The sequence below is a fragment of the Malaclemys terrapin genome, chromosome 2, assembly GCF_027887155.1.
Source record: "Malaclemys terrapin pileata isolate rMalTer1 chromosome 2, rMalTer1.hap1, whole genome shotgun sequence".
NCBI classification, from domain to species: Eukaryota; Metazoa; Chordata; order Testudines; family Emydidae; genus Malaclemys; species Malaclemys terrapin.
In genome coordinates, this window is record NC_071506.1 from 152,697,898 (window position 1) to 152,718,955 (window position 21,058).

The following is a 21,058-nucleotide window of genomic DNA, read 5'->3' on the forward strand; positions in this document are numbered from 1 at the left end:
ACCAAGTTTGGGAACCCCTGATCTAGTCGAACCCTCTGCTCAAAGCAGGACCAACCCCAACTAAATCATCCCAGCCAGGGTTTTAAAACCCTCTAAGGATTGACATGCCACCACCTTCCTAGGTAATCCATTCCAGTGCTTCACCACCCTCCTAGTAAATAGTTTTCCCTAATATCCAACCTAGACCTCCCCCACTGCAACTTGAGATCATTGCTCCTTGTTCTGTCATCTGCTACCACTGAGAACAGCTGAGCTCCATCCTCTTTGGAACCCCCCTTCATGTAGTTGAAGGCTGCTATCAAATTCCCCTCTCACTCTTCTTTTCTGCAGATTAATGTTGATGTTCAGATATACAGTCAAATCCATGTAACTGCCAGTTCTCTATTCATTCCCAGCATCCCCTCCACCAATCTCTAGTTTAGGTGGGTGGTAGTCCTGGATTCAGGCAAAGTGGGTTCTGTCTGGGGCTCTGCCACTGAACAGTGGAATAATCTTGGGCAAATCACATGACCTCTCTGTGCATCTCTGTCCCTCATCTCTACATTGGAGACAATGATACACACCTTTGTAAAGGGTTTTGAAACCCATGGATAAAAAGCGCTAGATAGATCTAATTGTTATTCCATTCCCAAGTCAAGGAAATATGGTCTAGATGAAGTTACTATAAGATGGGTGCACAACTAGTTGAAAGACCATATTCTCAGATGGTTCATTGTCAGACTGGGTGGATGTATCTACTGGAGTCCCACGGGGTCAGTCCTGGGTCCACTACTTTGCAATATTTTCATAAATGGCTTGGATGATGGAGTGGAGAGTATGCTTGTAAAAATTGCAGATGACACCAGGCTGGGATCAATTGCCATTGCCGTAACCTTCTAAAAACACGAGAGAAGCAAAACAAAAATAATTCTCACATTCTGAGTATATTACATATGTTGAGCACCAGACATAAGTATCTTTGTAGAATTCATTACAGATGGAGCTCCTACCAAATTGGTGCAAGATGTGTGCTCAGATACTAACATGCAGGCTAGCAGTAGGAAGACCTGGCAAGAGACATCAATAGGCAACGTTTCTTGTATTATTGAAAGCCTAAAACTTTTTTCCTTTTTCTTTGGGAGTTTTGGCAGATGTCTCCATCTCTTCAGATTATGCTTCTAATTGGGTATGTCCATGGAAACAATGACCTTAAAATACAATCTCTCTCTACTGAAGAGCTATAAAATAGGTGGTGTGTCATGGGAAAAAACAAGAGTGGAGGAGTTAAAATATTGGAAAAAATCCTCACACTAATAATGTGAAATTGAAAAACCTGAGTTTGACACAAAGGGGCAAATCATGATCTGACTGACAGTGAGACGGGGCAGAGGGATAACCCAGTAGTATGTGTAGTCTGCTGCACAAATCCTACTGAGTGGAGAGCTCATAGAACCTTATGTTAGCTGGCTTGGTGAACTTCCCTGGTTCTCAGCACAGGAGTAGTATGCATGCCCTGGTTACGCATGCTGTTGACTTTGAAATATTTGCCAATTGTCTTGACATATCCCTAGGCTTGGAAGAATTAGATTTTTATCAGTAAATGTCAATTCCACCATATGCACATAAACTGACAAAAAATTTCCATCAATAATGACCAAATTGTACAGATGGGCACAGTAAAAAAATGCTGCCTGAGAACTTAGGATATTTAATTTGTATATTTTGACATGTGATTTTTAACAATTTGTGTTTTAATGGCTATAAAGACTTAATTTTTTGAATCTCCAGGTTTACTGTCATTACACAATTATTGTCTGAGCCCCCTGCAGTCTGAAAATTTAAATAGATAAAAATGCTTAAAAAGAAAGGGAGGTTATCCATTGAAATTATAAAAAAATCAAAATCCAATTCTACCAGTCTTACATACCCTTATCTCCCAGATCACATTATCTAGGTCCTAGGAGATATGATATATGGTGGACTGGTCAATGCATCGATGGACCCTCTCTCCATGAGTGCTGTCTACACTCTGTGCGAGTCTGTCTCAACGGAATTGTTTTCTGCACCATCTCCATGTCTCAGAAGAGTGCGAACTTATAAAAACAAGAGTGAGCAAGAGCCAGTGCTGCACTGTTACCTGGTATTTAATAAAACACTCTTGATAGAGATTAACCATGAGTTAATGGACTTGCTGACCATTACATGACTGGCTTTAGTCACTCATGAGCTATATTTTCTTCCTCTACTGTATGTAAAAAAATAAATATTGAACAAAAAGAGTTAAAAGTAGCAGGACCTAACGCTGTTTTACTTGGCCATGTCAAACAGGCACATTCTGCATGAAGCTGGGACAGGAAAAAAATGGTCTAAATGTGCCAGGAAATCATGCGTGGCTCAGCATGTAGCTGACCACTTACCACATAAAGATGAATGATGCAATGACAGCATCTTCCATAACCTCAGAGCTTGAACCTATTGCAAATCAATTAAATTTGCTATCTAGAAATGAATGGATGATGCACGACCTCATCAGGGATGAAAGTATTAAATGTTTAATACATTTAATATAATTACAATGTTCTCTCACCATATGTTCCACAATGGGAGGGTCACACAGAGAAGTTATTTTAGAAGTATAAGCCAAGGTTTTATTAAAAAATAAAAGCCTAATCTTAAGTGCCCTACATATGGACTCAAGAGCTTACGTGGCCTGATTTTCAGTGGGAGCTCAGCTGCCAGGTGCGCAGCATTCTTAACTATCAAGGCATTTATTCTGTTACCCAACTGGATTTACATTCCCAACTTTAGGCTTTTGTGTTTTTAAATCTTGGCCAGAGACAGCATGACAGAGGGGCACCTAACTTCTTTGGATCTTCACATCCCTCCTTTCTTATAGAAAATATAAGAAATATCTTAATATTTGTCTGCCAACTTTCTCTCACAACCTTGGAAATGCCTAACATACCCCAAATAATCTAAGATGGAGGTTTGAAGGAAGCGTATGTATTTTTGTAAGTTTATTGCCTCCCTTACCAAAATCTTACGGCTTGTTTTCCAGCAGTGCATTTCTTTGCATGTTTTATATTGGAAATTCATGGACTTTTGGCCTTGTAAACACTTGTGAACTAATGCTGTCTACCAAGTTCTGCTCCCAGCTACCAGCAAGTAAGTGCACAATCTTCAGTGGGTTCACACAGGTGTAACTAAGAGCAGAATTTGTACCTATAATCTTTCAACTACTCAGTACTTTAAAGGGCATTATTTCTGGGTGTACCTCTTTAATTTGTGAGGGATGTGATATGGTAATATGCCTTAATGTTCATCCTACTAAGCTGGGATAAATAGGAGAATGTTTGAATCACACATCCAGCACTAAAGAGATCCCCTGCTTTATATTCCAGACAAGCCAAGGAGTTTTTGCCTTGCAATGTAAACTTGAAGGTTTTATGCTGTCCTAAGGATGAGAGGGAAGCTAGTAAGGGATTTTGGTAGAAAAGTCTGACAGAAAGGAATTTTTGTATGAGAATCTTGTTATATAGCCATGCTCTGGGCCAGAGGCTCTCAACCTTTCCAAACTACTGTACCCCTTTCAGCTGTCTGATTTGTCTTGCATACCCCCAAAGTTATACCTCACTTAAAAACTGCTTGCTTACAAAATCAGACACAAAAATACAGAAGTGTCACAACACACTATTACTGAAAAAATGCTTACTTTCTCATTTTTACCATATTCCAGTAATTATAAAATAAATCAATTGGGATATAAATATTGTGCTTAGATTTCAATGTACAGTATATAGAGCAGCATAAAGAAGTCATTGTCATGAAATTTTAGTCTGTATTGACTTCTCCGGTGCTTTTTATGTAGCCTTTTGTAAAAGTAGGCAAATATCTAGATGAGTTGATGTACCCCTGGAAGACCTCTGTGTACCCCCATGGGTATGCATACCCCTTGTTGAGAACCACTGCTCTAGGATATTCAATGGACCAGTCTACAGCAGTTCTAAATATCATGCTTTTTAGAAAAAATGTTTAAATGCATAATCTGGCCCCACTGTGGACCGGGTATAAGCCCTCAAACGAAAAAGGAGTTAAGAAAATGCTGAAGTGAGGAAACTTAACTGAGGCCAAGAAAGAAGTCACAAATATTAACCACTCAGATTGCATTTGCCAGTGATTGCCTCCGAGGTCAATACTAGTTTATTTTCAACTTGTAACTTCATCTCCTTGCCTTCTCAGCAATTCTATTTCAGAAGTTTGGGGCCACATTGGAGGATTAATAGAAAATTGACAGATTCAGGACCAAATTCTCTTATAATTTACATTATTGTAGCTCCACTCTTCACCACAGTTGCATCACTGTACTGGGCAGCAGAACTGGGTTACCAATTTGTATAGAACAATTAATTTATTTTATGGTGAACAAATTATTTATCAATTGGATAAATACTTAAAGAGGCATTGGAGCAAGGGGACTGTAACCTGAGTCTCCCACATCCCAGGTGGTTGCTTTAACCACCCGATTACTGAGTCACTCATGCTCATGCTCTCTCGCTTTCTCTCTCGCTCTCTCTGGCCCAAATGACTTGTCAGATATTTATCCAGAGAGCAACAGCTTCATTAGGAGAGATTGAGGGAACCCCACATCAGAATATCCCATAGCACACTGATTAGAATGCTCACATTGGAGATGGCAGATCCCAGTTCAAATCTTTTCTCCCCCACAGGTGGAGGTGGGCCTTGAACTGGGGATCTCCCACATCCCAGGTGAGTACCCTAACCACTAGGCTAAAAATTATGAAGGAGCTCCTCCTTCTCTCCCCCTGTTCCCTACATGTCTCTTGCTAATATGGCATAGGTGCCTGACTCCAGCAGAAGGATTACAGGTTGTGGCTTCCAAGCAGACATAGGTGCCTCCCTGCAACCTGGACTTAGGAACTTATCTCTCAGTGTGGGGGGCTTAGCACACATCCCTCTTCTCAGGATCTCCCATTGGCTAATTTAGGCACTTCCCCACCTAGCACACTGGCTTTTGTGAATTTCAGCCTAAGGCACTTATCTCTCCCTATTAATTGGAGAGGAGCCTACACGCCTAACTTGGGCTTTCTGGATTGCAGCAATTTTCTAGGCACCTAAAAGATAGGTGCTGTAACACTCAGCATCACAAGGCCTAACTCCTTTTGTGCATCCAGGCCTTAGAGACTTCATTCAAGTGGCAAAAGTTAGAGCAGGCCAGAGAGTGTGCAGACTGACCCACTGGATCAGGAAGCCATAACTGGTTCCCTTGCTGTGCACCCACACAGCATTCCCGGCACTCAGTGGGGCTTGGTGAGGAAGACTGAGACATTATCTTTTCACATAATGCTCGTTTGATAAATGCTCAAAGCAATATTTTTCTGTGATGCACAACGGATATTCCCAGCTGTCCTACAGCAATAGTACTAGAGCACTAGTTCTCAAACTGGGGGAACACAGTAGTGGGCTCTGGAGAGCTGGCAGTTCACATGGAACTTGCTTCAGCATGTTGTTTCCCTCCCGGCTCCTCTTTGCAATACTGGAAACAAGGAAGAGCAGTCAGCTTATCTGACTCCATTAGTGGGCCACTGATGTATGGAGAAAGGGAGGAAAGAAAACAGCTGCTCTTTAGGGACAAAAGAAAGAAACCAGGATGCTGGGCTGCATGTACAGGAAGAGATGATGAAGGCCAAGTACCAGGGAAGCATGCATAGATGAGTCAGAACAGGGGACCAGGAAACAGGGGAGGATCAAACCAGACTTGGGTCAGGGAGAGAAAGAGAGAGGAAATGAACAAGAGGAGACTAATTATTTTACCTCAGGAAGCAGAAAAAACATTTTATATTAAACAATTAAAAATACCAACATGCGTTATGTAAGCAATTGTAAATGGATCATGACTGAGGAAAGATAAAGGGGAGATGTCCATGAGAATCTCTCTATTTAAAAGGTGGATTCTCCACTGTGAAAGTATTTAAAAACATCAGCACTGTAGAATTATTTGTGCCCCATTTCTCCATTGATAACAGCACAGTGATATAGACCAGGTTACAGTGAGACTACCTTTCTAGACCTAAAGAAAGGAGAAGCAGTGAGCTGGCTGCACAATTTTTAAATAGCGTGATTGCGATAATATGTATTGATAAAAGACTGCATTTTGGCCCCAATGTCTTCTTCAGACAAAGAGGTCATGCTATTCTGTCCTCGATTCTGAATATCTATTAGGCAAAACATTTACCTAAAACACACCCCATTGATTTTTCATTTTGGTCAGTGATTGCAACCGTGTGTGTGTGTGTGTGTGTGTGTGTGTGTGTGTATTAGTTCTTGATATGACCTTATTGTATACAGTACTGAGTACACTGACATCATATATTGATGTTAGTGTTAATATCAAGTTGGACAAGGTGTGCAGTGATGAATAGAGAAAAATAAAACAGTCTTCAGTGAATCAGTAACATTCTTAGTTTAACGAATCACTTCCAAATGTATCATCTGGTTCTAATATATTTGGTGGTTGGGAATGGTGGTGTTTTTGTTGTACATCGTCTCCACAGTTAAAATGCAATTCTTGCAGCCAGCAGTGAGAACAACACAAGCAGCAAAACCAGCCCCACTGTCTGCCACGTTAAGAAAGTTTCTTGGATGGTTCTCTTAGACTGGGGATATGGTTCAGATTGCTGTCTGCCAGACATACATGCACTGAGAGGTTACTGTAAGTTTTTTGGGCTGCTTATGATTCCTGTCTACAGCAGGCTGTCAGATAAGGCTGTAGTACTCTACAATGCTATAGCAAAACTACTGTAAACTGTGGTGTTAAGCCATTATAGTTACATAGAGGCAACATGTAACCGTGCAACAAAAATGAGCCTCCTGTCCAAGCCACAGGAGTTGTGTCACGCTTGCCTTTTCTGGAAGTAGATCTTTCTATGCTGTGCATCAGGAAAAGGGACTTACAGTGTGAGATGCATGAGCTTTGTTTCCTCTGTCTCGTCACAATGAATGTCATTCACTGAGAATGTGTTCCTCTTTTCAAGGACACAGTACAATGATCATTCAAAAGCCACCCAAAGTAATATGCCTCCTCTTTTTGGAGCAGATTCTAAAAAAATGCAAAATCAGCATAGTAAACATGCAGCAATTCTTATCTACCCAGTAAATGTGCGCACACACAGCCTACTAAAAGGCAGATTAGGGATTCCAACTTGGGACTTTGGGTCAGTAATAAGATCATTTAATATACTTTTAGATAAAGGGCCTGCTTCCCTAGAACATCTAATAGCGGGCACTGTTCCAAATACAGTCATCCCTCATGCTGCGGAAAAGCATAAGTGGTTTTAGGTACATACTAAGAAATCAATGCTGCACAAGAATATAGAAGATTGGTGCAGAGAAAAATCTTCCTGCATGTAAAGAGAAACCTTCCGATGCTGACAACAATAATCTTTCAAATTAGCTTTGATATACTACTGAGGTTTGTATGCAGAGCTTTGTTTAGGTGAATTTTAATTGTTTTAAGTAAAATACATTTGTTAAGTAAAAAAAGGGTAACAGATTCTAGCTTTGATAACTTGATTTATGGACTTTTGAAGTCTTATGGTTTTCAGATCAATTTCACATGTGGGAGCACAAGTCCACACACATGTCCTTTAAAATATCTTGACATAAATGCCTCAACCCTTCAGCCTGTTTTCTTACTTTTGAAGATGCTCGTTAACTCAGTCTCTCTTGATGAACTTCTAAGTGAACACAGGATGGCTTGGAGGTAGGAAAAAGAAAAGGGAATAGGAAGAGATTTTTAACGCATTTCAGAAGGAGCCCCATTTATTCAGCTATTAATTCAGCAGCACTTGAGAGAGATTCCTTATAAACTACAAGTATCAGGGGGTAGCCGTGTTAGTCTGTATCTACAAAAACAACAAGGAGTCTGGTGGCACCTTAAAGACTAACAGATTTATTTGGGCATAAGCTTTCGTGAGTAAAAACGAAAGCTTATGCCCAAATAAATCTGTTAGTCTTTAAGGTGCCACCAGACTCCTTGTTGTTCTTATAAACTACAGGTACTGATGATACTTTCAAAGTTAGGACAGACTCTTTTTATTAATTCAAAAAGCAAATATGTTATGTAATAGAGGAGAGTTCATCTTGTCCTACAGTGCTATCTATGACTTTTACCTTCTGGACATGTCTATTCCTAATCTTGTGTCATCTTCAGCATTTTTACTAGCTGTTCAGTCTGTTTCCTTAAAACAGCCCCTGGGATGCTTTATTGAGAGAGAGAGAGAGAGACTTCACATCTGAGAGTTTCTTTCAGCACTGCAAGTCATTTGTTGGGACGAAAAGGACCAATGGGGGGAGCAAATCACCCCATCTCTTAATCAATTCATTTTTGGCAACTTTTCAAGAAACCCCTCTTTTAGCCAGATTCTACATTCCTTCCAATACCCAGGAAAATTAAAAGCAAAGAGTTGGGGGGTGGGGAGGTTGTTAATGAATAAACTTCTTGGCTCTGATCTACATGAGGAAAAGCACCTGGAATTTCAACAAAGTTATCTAGCAATGAATGTCCCACAACTTTCTTCAAAAACGTCAGATATGCAGTTTGTATACTATCTGCAGTAAAAGAGTAGATTGATTCCTTATTTTTATCATCAGCTTACAAACTTGCCTCCAAATGGGTCAGGACTTAATTGTACAAGGTCTTGTGAGAACTGACACAGATAAATGAAGTAGTGGAAATTCCTACTGCTTAGCACACCAAGAAACAGAAGTAACTAGTTATATGGGTCTCCCCTCTACCTTGGACAGCAGGCCAAATTCATGCCTAGGTATAACTGCACTGAAGTTAGTGGAGTTACACCAGGGATAAATTTGGTTCACTGTTTATAAAAGGAAAGCTTTGTACAAGTGTTCTGTGCATTTCTTGCTATGATTTCTTAAGTAGAAAAGCAGCCATTTAACCCAATTCCATGTACACACAATATAAGCAATGCTTACTGCCACAGTGCCGGATGGCTGCGGTGTCCCTGCTATTTTCTATCTCCATCCTGGACATAAAGCAGTAATATTTTTGGCACACAGACTGCTACAAACAATTATTTTTAAAAGGAGAGAGGAGGAAATTACCTACTCAGAAGATTAATGCTACAGATTACTCAACAACACACTGAAGCAGAGGAAAGGAAATTGAAGAAGCAGGTTCTTTCCAACATCAACGTAATATGTTACCTCTCATAACATCTCATTCCCCTCATTTGCACTTCTACTGCACCTATCCAAGACAATGAACAATGCAGGCTAGTTTTGGGTCATAACTCTCTGGAGGAAGGATACGTGATCCACACTCTCCCCCTTCTCTATTTTTCTCCTGTTTGTAACATGCTTGCAGCTGTGCGCTTTCCAGAGTCACCTTGAAAAAACAAGACAGTGTTCCTGTACATCATGTCCCTGGCTGGTTTTGTACATCTCACATCCTTTTTTGCTCCAGAAGGGGTAGAAGAAAAAGGCAAGAGAAGGAGTCAGTCACTCTGGACCCAGTCCTGGCAGGGGCTCAGTGCCTCCTGGCTAGGTGCTGACAGTTCTCAAATCCCACTGACTTTAGTGGAAGTGGAGGCCACTCAGCATGTCATAGGACAGCTTCACAATGTTCCTATATAGGAAATGGAATTCAACCTCCCAGTCCAATATATTACAATCTCTTTAAGGCCACCACTACACTACAAAATTAAGTCGACATAACTAGGGTAACCATATTTCCCTATGCTGAATACAGGACACGTGGTAAAATTACTCGTATTCAAACAAGTTCAATGGCAATCAATCAGAACTACGCAGTACAAACGTTCAAATTAACATCAAGTTGATTGGGCCCCTGTTAAAAAGAAATACTGCATAGTTGGAGTCTTTTTATTTACCTTCTTATCTTTAAGGTTTTAGGGTTCACACAGGGAGAGGTGAGACACCCCTCCCCCATACACCTCTCTCATACAGGGAGGGTGACCGACTGACCTGACCCTCTCCTCCCTGCCTGGTGCTCTCTGCCCTCTGTGCCTGGCTGGGCCCCTGGGACGGACCCACCTCTCCTGATACCTGGCATCGCATCTTCCTGAGGCAACATGTGGGGGTGGCATGCAGGGCCACATGCCCCCATCCCTAGATTTCTGCCAGGGTTCACACCAGAATGTGTCCGGCAGCAGCCTTTTGGCACTGGGCGGGAGGGAAGGGACGGGAGCAGACATGCCAAATCCACAGAAAAGATGTATAAATTGGGCTTGTTTTTCGCTTAATTGGCTTGTGAGTTGCTTGTTGGCTAGTTTTTGGGCTGTAGCTTGTTTGGCTTGTTGCAGCTTTTGCTGCTTCTTTTTTTTTAAATCGGCTTGGGGCAAGCAGGGTCAAGGAGGGGAGAGAGTCAGGGGTGCACAGTGAGCCCACCACAGTCCCAGATTGCACACCGGGGGGATCTAGGCACAGAGTGTTGGGGTTCTTAGGGATTGGCTTGTTTTGGCCTTGTTTTGAAATAGGATTATCTTGATTTTTGGCCGATTGTGAAAGTTGGGGTGCTTACTGTGTGAAAGTTGGCAACTGTGCATGAGAGCTGTTTCCAGACACAGGCGGGGGGAGGGGGGGGAAATGGGGGAAGAAGAGAAGAGGGATGACCTGGCCCATATCTTTGCAGAGCTCACCTTTTCCCCTCTCCCCCCCTTTCCCTCCCACCCCCCAGCTTGCTCCCCTGTGGCTGGAAGCAGCTTGTGCCTTCCTGCCTGCACAGTGTTGAAAGGCAGCTAACACCTCAAGGCTGCTGCTGACCACTGACATAATTCAGCCACTTCCTGTCCCCCGGCTACAGCACGGGCAGGAAGGGAGTAAGCCCTAAGGATGCATTGTGAACCTGACTGCAGGGGCTTCAAGGAACCTGGGCAGAGAGGTGGCTCAGGAGGGGAGGGGAGGGGAGGAGAGGGGGCGTAGGGCAGCCCCACACTCCCTGGGGGCAGGACCGAGGGTGGGGGAGGACGGGAGAGGGTGCTAAGCCCCTGCCGGGGGGCTGCTGTGGAGGGCAGGATCAGGGCGTAAACATGCTGAGAGATGCTGGAAATCGATTCCCGGTCCCCGCTACTACAGAGCTTAGCTGAGGGGTGGAGAGACTTCCCTGTGACAGTGCTGTGTGGGCTTTGGCACATGCAGGGCTCGGCTATTCCTGGCCAGCGCCCCTGGCCGGAGCATCTTGGGCTTTCTCAGGACACCAGCCCAGCCAGAGGTAGTGGGGGAAGGAAGGAGCCTGTCAGCCAGGCTGTTGGTGAGCTGAGCGCTCCAACCGGGGCTGGTTCTCCACACAGCGCTGGGAGTGGGATGCATCCCACCGGGGAGGATATGGAGGAGCAGCGAGGCTGGGGGTGTGTGAAGGGACAAAGCAGGGCGAGGACAGCAAGAGGGGAAGCATGTAAAGGGCCGCTGGGTGGGCAGCAGAGGAGACACATAACTGGCTAGTGCAGAGGTGGGCAAACTGTGGCCTGTGGGACCCAACTGCCTGGCCCCTGAGCTCCTAGCCTGGGAGGCTACCCCTGCCCCCTCCCCTGTAGCCTCAGCTCGCTCTGCTGCCAGCGCAATGCTCTGGGCGGTGGGGCTGCGAGCTTCTGGGGCAGCACAGATGCAGAGCCCAGCCTGACCCAGTCTTTGTGCTGCGCAGTGGCGACGGCGTAGCTGGCTCCAGCCGGGCGGCGTGGCTGTAGCGCCAACAGCCACCGGTGCTCCAGGCAGCATGGTAAGGGGGCAGGGGGGTTGGATAGAGGGCAGGGAAGTTCGGGATGGTGGTGGTCAGGAGGTAAGGGTGTGCATAGGGGTCGGGGTGGTAAGAGGGCACGGAACAGGGGGGTTGAATGGGGGCAAGGTCCTGGGGGGAGGCAGTCAGGAATGAGAGGAGGGGTTGGATGGGGCGGTGGGGGGCAGTCAGGGGCAGGGGTTCCGAGGGCGGTCAGGGGACAGGGAGCGGGGGTGTGTGGATGGGACAGGGGTTCCGGGAGGGCCATCAGGGAACAGGAGGGGTTGGATGGGGCAGGAGTCCCGGGAGGGAGGGAGATGGGGGGCAGGTAGGCCACGACCTCCTCCCCTAACCGACCCTCCATACAATTTCCAAAACCCGATGCGGCCCTCAGGCCTGCCCACACTCACCAATCACTGCAGTGAGCAGACAGTGCTGGCTGGAAATGGGAAGGGGGGCAGGGCCCTGCTGGCCAAGGGCTGGCAAGCAGCGAGGACTGCACTGACAGACCAGCCCTGCATGCTGCAGCTTTGTCCCACCACCAGTCTTGCACACCCACCCCCATGGTCGGCCACTGGAAACCCCCCGCAGTCTTCACTCACTGCTGGTGGGCAGGAAGCTGGCGAGCAGGGATCTGGCCAGCAGCAGAAAATATGGCACACTTTGCCCGTTTTTAAGAAAAAGTCAGGACACCTGCAGGAGGTCTTAAATACAGGACTGTCCCTTTAAAAACGGGACATCTGGTCGCCCTAGACTTAACTTACACTGGTATATAGCCGCTACAGAAATTACATAGCTTGTGCATGTCTGCACTTCGCTGCTTGTGTCGGCGGTGCGCGTCCTCACCAGGAGCGTATGTATTGATTGTTCTGTCAGTGTGGGATGGCTCCTGAAAGCCAGTAACAGTCGACATAAGCCATGCAGCATCTACATCGACTGTGTCAATCTAACTACATTAACCTTGACTCTACACCGCTTGTGGAGGTGGAGTTATTAAGTTGGTCTAGAGGGCCAGTTACATCTGCAGGAGTGAAATTTAAGTGTAGATGCTTCCATAGTTAGGCTGATGTAAGCTGCCTTGCATTGACCTAACTAGTGTAGACCACACCTCATTAACATCACATAATCCAGGGAAGTGAGAAGTTTTTTGACACACATTTCACAAATAATGACTATGATACAGAGATAGTATAAATGTATGCAATTTGGTGTCCCTACTGCTAGGTAATCTCCTCTGAAAATTATTTTCGACCCAGTCCTGGGTCAATTAAATATTTAAGATCCAATTGTCTCACGAAACATGAAGGTCATTTTGTACTACCAGGAAGTATGTCACTCCCCCGTCTAAATGTTACAAGCCATGTTTCTAGCACTGGTATATTGTGAGATGTGAAACCTTAAAAATCACAACATTATGATTTATTGAAAAGCTGTTGGAGAGAATGTATTTTAGAAACTTCTAAACATTAATGATTGTGATGCTGTGGGGACCATTATGGGATTCTGTTACCACCTGCCTTTTAACTTTGGGTGCCTTAATAATATGCTACTATAGCTCAGAGCCCTGACACCAATAGCTAGACTACAATTGTAAAGGTCTCACTCTTGCAGGGTGGCTCCAATAGCACTTCTGGTGCTGAATTCTCTCCCCCCCCCGCCCCCCAATCCATCCCCCAAGTTCTTAACTACCAAACACTGGGACTTTTCTCCTCTGATTTGTCAACCTTGAAGGTGTTAAACCTACCCCCTACTTACTGTGAGGGGGAGACACTCCAGTTTGCACACTAGAGCCATGCTTGGAGTAAAAATAAACAAAAGATTTATTTAATAGAAAAATCATAGATTCAAAAGTGAAATAGTAAGGAAAAGCAAACACACAAGTGACACATAAAATAAACATAATGACACAACCTCAGGCTTTACACTCCTATATTAGCTAAGTTTCCTTTTCTAATACAAGTTACCTATTGCCTCTGAACAGTTTCCCAGCATGCCTTCTGTCATAGAGAAGATCCAGTGCTTCACAGACAGCCCTGTGCTTCTAGATAGACTTCACTTCACACCTCTTCCCTTTTAACAGGGTTTGCAGTTTGTTTGTTCCCCTCAAATTATGGTAATTCAGTTACGCAGAATTGTGGTGGGTAGGGGGACTCCCTCCTTCCTTAAGGCTTATCTATGCTAACATTTTTGTCAGTCAGTGGTGTGAAAAACAACCTGCTGACCAACATAGGTTTCACTGACAAAAGCATCAGTGTGGACAGTGCTATGTTGGTGGGAGAGCATCTCTCACCAACATAGCTACCGCCGCTTGTTGGGACAGGTTTAATCGTGCTGACGGGAGAGCTCTCTCCCACCAGCACAGAGTGGCTATACAGGATACCTTACAGTGGTGTGGCTGCAGTGGTACGTCTGTGCTACAGTAAGGTCCGTAAGTGTAGAGTAAGGCCTTGGCTACACTGCCACTTACAGCACTGAAACTTTCTTCGTTCAGAGGTGTGAAAACACACCTCCTTGAGTGATGCAAGTTTCAGCGCTGTAAAGTGGCAGTGTAGAGAGCACAGGTAGCTATTTCCCTCATGGAGGTGGTTTTATTACAGTGCTGGGAGAGCTCTCTCAGCGCTGGAGCCACGACTATACAGCCACATTAAAGCACTGCCGCGACAACACTTTAATGTTGACTGCCTAGACATACCCATGGCCTTAGTTTTCCAAGAACTGGGTTTTCTTTTCATTTTCAGTGTCTTTCCATTAACTTTATTAGTCCACGATTGTCTTTTCCTGTCTTGAACAATACTAGATGCTTGGTGTTAATTTTGTGTAGCCTGTGAGCTGCCCTTTCCTACGTGATTGCTTCACCCCCTGTTGTGAAGGGATGCTGTTGTTGCACCACAATTAAAATGTTCTACACATATACACAACCATAACCTGTATGCACATCTCCTATTGACCATGAAGTTCAGAACATTATAAGCTTTCATAAAAGCTCTTACTTGACATATATTTACACACAACAACAACATACACAAGTAGTTGAGTCAATTGCTTATTCTTTGGGGTTTAGAGCCCCTGTTCTCCCCATGTGGTGTCTGGACCCTGATTGTAACACTGATATTTTTCCTTGCTTTCCAGGCAGGTACAATTATGAGTCATGGCAGTAAGGCAAACTGGCATTAAAGGCAGTGTGATATGAAAAATAGTAACAAAAAAACAATCCAAGGCTTTCTAAAAAGAGATTTTGATACTGGAGATTTGATTAGTTAATACATGCATTGCATTTCACATTTTACCACAGTTTCTATATATTTCATACACGTGTTGTTAATTGAATGGTTCAGTTTATTATATTGGCTGATATTGTTACTAAGCACCTTACATTAGGGTAATAACAGAAAAAACTGCAGCTAATTTTATATGAAACTACATGCTTATGTTAGTGTGAAAAAAGAAATCTCACCATGACAGTTAGTCCCACACACACCACAAAACTCTGCCTGGATGTTCTAATGAACCAATTAAATAGGCACAAGGTAGCATATGCAGATCCTGTCTTGTTAATATCACGTGTGAATGCACACCCCATCATAAAGTCAGAGGGATAGTTGTCTCTAAACATAGGCTACAGAGCTCTATATTACTCACCATGTTACTTCACAGCAAACACACTCTAGTCATTTTGATAGTTGAATCAGCAAATTAATCTACTAAAGGTTTATTTTCAGTTTTTTATATTTCCCTTTGGACATTAATGAGCTTTGTCCTCCATAACTGTATATGGGATCAGCTTCCAAAGTTTGATAGTCTCAGAGCAGCATGTTAAAAATCTGAAGCATTCAATCAAAAAAAGTCATATGAAACCATTAGGTGTTTGCTTTTAATTATTTCCACTCCCCATCCTGGTTTCCTCAATTGCAGCCAGCCTAACTTCATAGTTTTTAAGATGTATGTACGCTTTTCCCAACTCCATACCTCCTGCTGAACCAAAATGGCCAACTGATATCTTATTAATAGAGAAATCAGAGAGAGGAAAAGACTACCAGAGCAGATAAAGAAAAATAACTTTGCAAAATGCAGAGTGAGGATAGACCTATTATTATACTTCATTTTAAAGCTATTTGTTTCTCAGTTTCTAATCACTACATTGTTTTCCATGTAAATGTAAGGTCCTCATCCCTCATACCGGACAATCCTCTTTTTGGTTGGTTTGTCCCCTGGCACCGGTACTGGGACAAAACCAGATGTGGTTTTGCCCGGTATCAGATGGGAGATGTTATTTCAAACAGTATACTGCTCTGCCCCCACCAGCGTGACCTTGGACACATGCTGCGTGTGAGATCAGGCTGGCAGGAACAGGGCGGCGCACTTTTGAAAATGGCATCCCCCCATGCAGCGAGACCTCGCAGGCAGGGGCAGGCCCACGAACGTCCCTAGAAGAGAGATTAAACAATAAGCGTTGAGAAATTGTTTTTAATATTTAGCAATACTTTTCAATAATTGTTTGTTATTGTACATATTTTTATTATTAGTGATATCTATATATATGAGAAATGGAAGCTGCCCCTTTAAGAATATGGTGGGGGTAGGGTGAATGAGCTACAGGGTGTGCTGTGCCTGGATCTGCAAGAGGAGGGTGGCCTGCAGCTGGGCAAGGAAAAGTGGCTGCAAGAAACTCCTAAAACAAACGGTTTGAATTTCCAGAACAAACCATGATCTTTTTGAAAAGCTGAATCTCATGATTAAGAGTGTACATAAATGTGACTAAGGCTATGGCTTCACTTCAAAAAAGGTAGGTGAGTGGGGGGGTTGTTTTTGTTTTTACGTTGGGATAACTAATACTATGCGTGCGTCCGTCCGTTCCCCTCCCCCCCCATGGCTGACATCTTAGTTTAGGGCTACCATATGTCCGGATTTCCCCGGACATGTCCGGCTTTTCGGTCTATAAATAGCCGTCTGAGGGGAATTTTTAAAAATCTAAAAATGTCCGGGATTTCCCCCCGGTCGGCTATTTATAGATAGAAAAGCGGCGGCCAAGCGCCGCTGGGCACCCAAAGCCCCTTCCCGGCTCCCCCCATCCCCTGCAGCCTTACCATGCTGTCCGGCCTGCAGCTGTCTTCCCCCTCCTCCCCTCCCCAGAATGCTCTGCCCCCTGCTCCTCCCCTTTCCCTGCTTCCCGCGAATCAGAACTTCGCGGGAAGTCTGAAAAGAAGCAGGGGCAAGCGGGAGGCAGCAGCAGGTAAGCTAGGGCGGGGGGGGGGCGGGCGCGAGGAGGAGAGCTCCGGGGAGGCGCGGCCTTGGCCGAGCTGCTCCCTCCGGCCCGGGCTGAGCGGCGCCCGGCTGCCCCAGCGGCTCCGGCCCAGCTCCGGCCCCAGCACCCCCAGCCCAGACCCGGCCCGGGCCCCAGCACCCCCGGTCCGGCCCGGGCCCCAGCAGCGCCGGCCGAGCACCTCCAGCCCGGCCCCAAGCCCCGCAACCCCGGCCGGAGCGCAGCCCGATTCCTGGGCTCTTTAAAGCCGGCCCTGGTCAGGAAACAGGGAGGGGGATTGGATGGGTCGGGAGTTGGGGGGGGGGGGGGGGCTGTCAGGGGGGCAAGGGTATGGAGAGGGGTTGGAACAGTCAGGGACAGGGAGCGGGGGGGTTAGATGGGTCTGGGGTTCTGGGGGGGCTGTCAGGGGGCAGGGGTATGGAGAGGGGTCGAGGCAGGCAGGTAGCAGAGGGGGTTGGATGGGTCAGGAGTTCTGGGGGTCCTGTCGGGGGCGGGGAGCAGTTGGATAGGGCATGGGAGTCCCCGGGGGTCTGTCTGGGGGTGGTGGTGTGAATATGGGGTGGGGATGTGGATACAGGTCAGGGCAGTCAGGGGACAAGTAGGGTCGTAGGGCATTCTCAGGAGGGGGCAGTCAGGGGACAAGAAGCAGGGCGGCTTAGATAAGCGGTGGGGTCCTAGGGGGCAGTTAGTGGCAGGGGTCCCAGGAGGAGGCAGTCAGGGGACAAAGAGCAGGGGGGGGTTGGGGGTTCTGAGGGGGGCAATCAGGGGGTGGGAAGTGGGAGGGAATGGATGGGGGTGGGGCAGGGGCGGGGCTAGAGCGGGGCTCCTTCTCCCCCCCCCCCCCCGTCCTCTTTTTTGCTTGTGGAAATATGGTAACCCTATCTTAGTTTATCTTGCAGTAAGAACTACAGCGCCTGGTCTCCAACAGGATTGTACAGCAGAATAGCTAACAGGCATTTATTACAGCCAGATAAGCAACAAACTTTTTTTTTTTGGGGGGGGGGGGGGGGCGCAAGGGGAGAGAAAGTGAAGACCAAGCCTAACGGATCCAGAGAGGTTAGCGTGGCAATATTTCCCACTTCCAAGAATTATGAAAGTGTGAACAGAGCCCTCCTTGCTAACAGCCAAGGGAAACTGTAGATATTCAGGCTCCAGCTGCAGCCCAGGCTCTGGGACCCTTCCCTCCTTTCAGAGTCCTAGGGCTGCAATTAAACAGCCCCTTAGCCTGAGCCCAAGTCAGCTGGCCCAGGCCAACCATGGGTGCCTAACTGCTGTGTAGACAGACCCAAAACGACTCCTAGACTGAGCCTTTGGGCTCCTTTGGGCTCCAGTGCCCTATTTCTCACCTAGCCTCTCAATAGCAAGTCCAACTAAAAACAGTCTCAGAGAGGTTTTACCTTTGGAAGCTATGCACAATAACAGAGCAGCATTTTTAAAGCAAGAGAGTATTTATTAGTCACCTGTAATACAGCATAAGAGTCCTTAGGTTAGCAGGCAAAACCCACTTTAAGGCAGCGTCCATACTGGAAGAAGCAATGGTTTCATCAGGCCATGCTTCTCTCTGGGATCCATCTTCTCTCTCGGTCTCTCTGTGTTGGAGTCTTGCCCCACCTGACCAGTCTGTTCTCACCTGCCCTGTCTCCAGCTCCAACCATGTTGTGTTCACGTGTTCAGCCTTGCCTTCCCAATTGTGAAGTTTTACTGGCCCAGACCATGGCACTTCCTTGGTCAACTTAGGATCTTCCACTGATTTGTGTAGGTGCTATTCAACTCTTGATTGGTGCCTCCATACCAAGTCAGACTACCTGACATTCTCCCAGCCCTCAGTCATTCCCCTTTACACTCAATGTTTGTGTTCAAAGTGCAGAGAGAAAGTCAGGTGCACATCTGGACCATAAAAATATTACCAAAGTTCCTACATTCATTGCACCCTTCTCCATTTCCCTCATGCAGTCCCACTTCTCTCTCCATCCTCAGTAGATCCCCAACCCCCATCCCTGACAGTGTAACACAGGTGTAAAGAAACATCTGTTTTTTAACCAGAAAACTACTACTCTGGTCTGATTCTCCAGGAAAGAACATAAGAATGGCCATACTGTGTCAGACCAAGGATCCATCCAGCCCAGCATCCTGTCTGCCGACAGTGGCCAATGCCAGGTGCCCCAGAGGGAGTGAACCTAACAGGCAATGATCAAGTGATCTCTCTCCTGCCATCCATCTCCACCTTCTGACAAACAGAGGCTAGGGACACCATTTCTTACCCATCCTGGCTAATAGCCATTAATGGACTTAATCTCCATGAATTTATCTAGTTCTCTTTTAAACCCTGTTATAGTCCTAAGCCTTCACAACCTCCTCCGGCAAGGAGTTCCACAAGTTGACTGTGCGCTGTGTGAAGAACTACTGCCTTTTATTTGTTTTAAACTTGCTGCCTATTAATTTCATTTGGTGGCCCCTAGTTCTCATATTATGGGAACAAGTAAATAACTTTTCCTTATTCACTTTCTACACACCACTCATGATTTTATATACCTCTATCATATCCCACCCTTAGTCTCCTCTTTTACAAGCTGAAAAGTTCTAGCCTCTTTAATCTCTCCTCATATGAGACCCGTTCCAAACCCCTAGTCATGTTAGTTCCCTTCTCTGAACCTTTTCTAATGCCTTTTTTGAGATGAGGAGACCACATCTGTAGGCAGTATTCAAGATGTGGGTGTACCATTGATTTATAGGAGAGCAATAATGTATTCTCCGTCTTATTTTCTATCCTTTTTTAAATGACTCCTAACATCCTGTTTGCTTTTTTTGACTGCCGCTGCACACTGCGTGGATGTCTCCAGAGAACTATCCACGATGACTCCAAGATCTCTTTCCTGATTAGTTGTAGCTAAATTAGCCCCCATCATATTGTATGTATAGTTGGGGTTATTTTTTCCAATGTGCATTACTTTACATTTATCCACATTAAATTTCATTTGCCATTTTGTTGCCCAATCACTTAGTTTTGTGAGATCTTTTTGAAGTTCTTCGCCGTCTGCTTTGGTCTGAACTATCTTGAGCAGTTTAGTATCGTCTGCAAACTTTACCACTTCACTGTTTATCCCTTTCTCCAGATCACTTATGAATAAGTTGAATAGGATTGGTCCTAGGACTGACCCTTGGGGAACACCACTAGTTATCCCTCTCCATTCTGAAAATTTACCATTTACTCCTACCCTTTGTTCCCTGTCTTTTAACCAGTTCTCAATCCATGACAACTTAATTTACGTAAGAGACTTTGGTGAGGGACCTTGTCAAAGGCTTTCTGGAAATCTAAGTACACTATGTCCACTAGATCCCCCTTACCCACATTTGTTGACCCCTTCAAAGAACTTTAATAGATTAGTTAGACATGATTTCCCTTTACAGAAACCATGTTGACTTTTGTCCAACAATTTATGTTCTTCTAGGTGTCTGAATTTTATTCTTTACTATTGTTTCAACTAATTTGCCCGGTACTGACGTTAGACTTATCAGTCTGTAATTGCCGGGATCACCTCTAGAGCCCTTTTTAAATATTGGCATTACATTAGCTATCTTCCAGTCATTGGGTACAGAAGCTGATTTAAAGAACAGGTTACAAACCATAGTTAATAGTTCCGCAATTTCACATTTGAGTTCTTTCAGAACTCCTGCGTGAATGCCATCTGGTCCCGGTGACTTGTTTGTTTAGTTTATCAATTAATTCCAAAACCTCCTCTAATGACACTTCAAACTGTGACAATTTCTCAGATGTGTCACCTACAAAGGATGGCTCAGATTTGGGAATCTCCCTAACATCCTCAGCCGTGAAGACTGAAGCAAAGAATTCATTTAGTTTCTCTGCAATGACTTTATCGTCTTTAAGTGTATTTTGATCATTCAGGGGCCCCACTGGTTGTTTAGCAGGCTTCCTGCTTCTGATGTACTTAAAACATTTTGTTATTACCTTTTGAGTTTTTGGCTAGTTGTTCTTCAAACTCCTTTTAGGATTCTCTGATTACATTTTTACACTTAATTTGGCAGTGTTT

General features: G+C 45.0%; 1 protein-coding gene across 3 annotated transcripts in view; it reads right to left on the reverse strand.

Moving 5' to 3' along the window:
- Positions 1 to 21,058, reverse strand: part of FBXL7 (F-box and leucine rich repeat protein 7) — a 354,355-nt gene that overhangs the window by 147,725 nt on the left and 185,572 nt on the right. The gene's annotated exons all lie outside the window — the stretch shown is intronic.